This window comes from Atheta coriaria, unplaced genomic scaffold (assembly GCF_025399875.1).
Source record: "Atheta coriaria isolate IRGN ID8LTWV9N9 unplaced genomic scaffold, Caltech_Dcor_3.1 hic_scaffold_3_pilon, whole genome shotgun sequence".
Lineage (NCBI taxonomy): Eukaryota > Metazoa > Arthropoda > Insecta > Coleoptera > Staphylinidae > Dalotia > Dalotia coriaria.
Window position 1 is genome coordinate 921,627 of NW_027045445.1, and position 4,555 is coordinate 926,181.

Here is a 4,555-nt window from a genome sequence, read left to right on the forward strand (position 1 = left end):
TTTTAGTATACGTATTAAAATTACTACCCATGCGACAATTACCCCCGTTTGAAACCATCTTCAATGTCTCCATCCGCCATTGTTGGCTCGAATTCGTACGCCGAGGACATATTCCGACTCATATCTTTATTTTAATGTTTAATCTTTACCTTCATGCGCATGAAAACGCACACATACAGTGTGTCCTTGACGGCTGGATGATAACCATTTGTTTTGTTTACGTTGCCCGCAGAATATGAAATAGCATTCAACATTCCGGGCGCTTCAAATGTGCACATTCCGGTGTTATTCACCGACTACTGATGTGATGTTAAGGGATGAAGTTAGGAACCGAGAGGTGGATGTAACCACTGAAGGTGGAACACTAACTAGATATAATAACATATAACAGTTCCTGGAATAACACTCCAGCCGTGCGTTTACCTTTCATCCCTCTTCTGCTACCAACCCCCTTTCTCGACACTCCACTGCTTGTCTTGCTGCTGTTGCAATAATTTTCGTGTTCGGGTTTCGGGTCTGGAGAGCCGACGATAATGTGATACAGAATGATGTACGAGTACGTGCATTATGACGTGTTGGGGGATGATGACGAAGGGGGATGGTTCCAATTTCGAGGTGCGCACACGTGGAATAACACACACGTCCGTGCGAGAGTCGATAATTAGCAATTATCTTTCTTATTCGAAGTGAAAGCACAATCTATTTCATCCCCTATCAATACTACCCTAAAGTACATTTCTACTTTAGAAAAGTTCTTATATTGTTGGAGAGTATAAGTTTAAAATTTTATTAAAATTGGCCAAATGGTTTAAAAGTTATGATGATTTAAAGTTTTGAAACAACATAACCTCAAATATTATTGACACATGACAGCTGTCATATATATTTTTAATTTGTTATATCTCCTAAAATAATTATGCGATTTTAATCATTTTTTTACTAAATTTTGTATAAAAACAATAATTTTCGAAATATTGTTATCTTTGTTAATATTTTATGAAATAAATAAGTATATTATGATGAAATAGTTAGATAGCACTCGCAATATGGCGGATGTACCCTCATATCGCTGGAAAATTACAACAATTGACCTTATGGAGCGCGCGGACGGTTTCAACAACAATGGCGGATGATAATTCATGACGAACAATTGTGCAACGCCGGATATTTCGCTCGAAATTCGCACTCCAACACTTCCATACTAATATTAAACCTGCAACAACAATAGGACATGTTTAACATTATCCAAATACAATTTATTGTCTTTTTTCATTAAAATCCTCCAAAAAAATATTACGAACACATTGTATGACAAATGATAAATTTCATCTCGTGTCTATTGAGATCGTATTTGGTTTGAAGATGGCCGCGGCGGGTAGTCGCGTTGCGGTTATCAACTCGGTCGGTAATGCGACAATGGACTATTTGTCGAAATTTACGATGCTCGCAGAGAGCTCGCGCTGACTCGATTATTATGACGCATTATAGTAATAATAATTCATCCGACGTGCACACACGGCCGGCTGCTGCACGAGCCGCGCAAAGCAATTCGTTACAATGCGCAATAATCGTATTACTATTATTACTGCAAGTCCTGCAGGAATCCTGCGTTCGCCGAGACTATCCTGGTGACGTATTGTTTGCACACGCTGCAATTTGTTCTGCGCCAAGGCGAGGAAGCGCGCAAATTTGTTAAGTTTGTTATGAACTGCCGGCCGGCAGATGGCGCTACTGTTAATTTTCTGTTGGTAATTAAATTAATAGATGATGAAGCACGTTTTGGACCCAAAGTTCATCACGTGACTGTAAACTTATATTTTGGACATAACCTCACTTTTGAATGACATAATAAACTTTAATTGTAAATATCTTTGTGAAAATTTGTTGGATTTGATTCGTTTTTTTTTGCTAAAGTTAATTTTATTATCATACAGTGTGTTTGTGATGTTTTATGATTAAATATTAACGATAATAGTTTAAATTACCTGCAGTAGTCGGTACGTGTGCAGCATCGTTGACTTAGTGCAGAGAATCTAATCAGCGAAACGCGATTCGACTGATTCGACCGCAAAACCGAGCCGGCGTCGCACTAATGGCCGGCACGTCCACGACCGCTGCAGACTCGTCTCGTCGCGACGCCCGAACGACATCAACACCGGACTGTTATTGATATCTACGCGCGTGCGGCTAATCCAGATGGCAATCCCCATCGGCCGATACTCGCCTCGACAACATGGCGGGTTGGCATATTATTGCGGTCGTGATTTGCTGCACACCGGATATCGTTTATGCCAGTTGCGTTGCCGTCACTGATTGACGCGATTTGTTTATACATGTAAATGACCATTGGAATAATCTACTCCCCGATAGAGGTGGCTTTGTTTTATTTAAGTGATGTTTTGTGTGTGCTGAATAGATTAAAACACTTTGGGAAAATTTCATCCAAATCGGTCGATTGGTTTAGGAGTTATGTGAAGGTAAATAGCGTACAAAACATAACCTTATTTTTAGATGACATAAAAACATAATTTTTAAATTGCGATAACTTTTGTGTAAATTGATCGATTTTAATTATTTTTTGTATTTCATTGTTGTTATTTATTCTTTGTATTATAGCTATGTTTATTTCTTTTTACTGGGGGCAGGATTTTTATAACCACCCGCTGCGTTATTGTAATTTGTAGTACGCAGCGTGTATGTGCATATTCACGTTTTCAATTTTGTTCAATTTGCTTTGTATGCCAGCTTCGCATAACATATTTGTTCGCATCTCATATCAGCAGTTCCGACGTCTGCGCGTTGTTTTCCCATCATCCCCCATTCGCGTTTTCCACAGCCCTCACTTGTTTCATTTAGTTCGTTTTTTATTATTTGTCGGCAGAGTCGATCAGGCGAATGCGAGGCCTGCGGCTAATGCAAACTCGGACGTTGTGCATGCGTTTATATATAAAAAAAGCAAATACAAAATGGCGGATAACGGACGTGAGTTTGATGTTAGAATGTTATTATATCATCAAAGACAGGGGAAAGGGATGAATTGTTTGTGATCAATAGTTGATATTGGAATGTATTATAGGCAACCAATAGTGCATAAAATATATAACCAAATTTAATACATTCGTAAAATATTTATTATTTAAAAAAATATTTTTTTAAACTTGAGTTATTGGATTAAAATATAAATTTTATAAATTTTGTTGTTGTTTAAATAGAGTTTAGTTCAAAATTAACATGAAACTATATCGCACGTAATTATTTCGTAATAACCCTTAATTTATAAACAATTTAATTTAGCGCTAGCGACACGTTTATTACCTCCTCGTTATTAATTAATATCTCGCAGGTGAGTTTGTTTTATCTTTGATGTTGCTAATTGAAATACACTGCAAATACTCGTATATCAAATGTCGATATTTTTTTCTTTTTTCTTTTCATTCTCTTTGCTTTTATGGATGCTGTATTTTTTATGAAATGTATGAAACGAATTTAGAATGTTTGCAGCTTGGTGCAATTTGTTTCTCCGTTTGTCGACTTTCTTAGCCACTCGTTATTCCACGCTCAGCCCTCGTCTTCTAAGGGTGGCAAGACGTGGAACCTCGTTTACGTTTTTGGCGGCGGCGCGAATATTAAAGCCTAATGAAAAATTCAAGCTCCGGGGAAATTCGGCGAGTGCACTTATTCACTTTTAACTTGCCGCGCGTGTTTTCAATTCGGCGCTGCAAACAAACCTTAACTTTGAATATGAGGAACATTTATTTGAAAAGGCGGAATTGTGATCAAGAAATAATTTGTATTGAATTTATTATTAATATGTAATAAAATAAAAGAGTTTAAAAAAGTAAAAAACAAAAACTATGATTTATTTTGATTAACAAGTCAACAAAGATGTGAAATGTCATATTTTATTTTGGTTGAAAACAACTGCAATTGGAGCACGTTGAGGAATTTAAAATTGCTTTATTCTGGTAGAAGATAGATAGATATTTGAGAAAAACAGCTGTTTTTTACTAGTTTTTAGGACATTTTTGGAATATTCGGAGGATTTGGGAATAAAAATTATGGGTATTTAATAAAGATGTTTAAAAATTTAAAATTGCTTTACTCATATTAAAGATACAGAGTGTTTTCTGTTCCAAAACAGTCATGTATAATATACAAATGAATCGTAGAATCTGTTGGTAAGCGCATGACTCGACAACGCCTTGACCAATTTGGCCAATTCCTTTTTTTTAATGTTTGTTAAAATCCAAGGATGGTTTTTACATCAAGAAAAATTCGAATAATTGCCGGGAAAACCATAAAGACAGCCTTTTTCTATAGGATAAAGGTTGGCAGTGAAATTCAATCATAATTATAGTTAAATAGTTGAATCCGAGATGGCGCGCTGAAGTGCATTATTAGATATTTTTTATATAATTAATTTCTTTAAAATAAAATTGAGAATCTTATTGATAGAATTGACGCATACTACGTCTAGAACAAGAGAGTAAAACCGAATTACATTTTTATCCAACACTACTGGGACAAAGTCGCTGGCAAAAGCTAGTTTTGAACT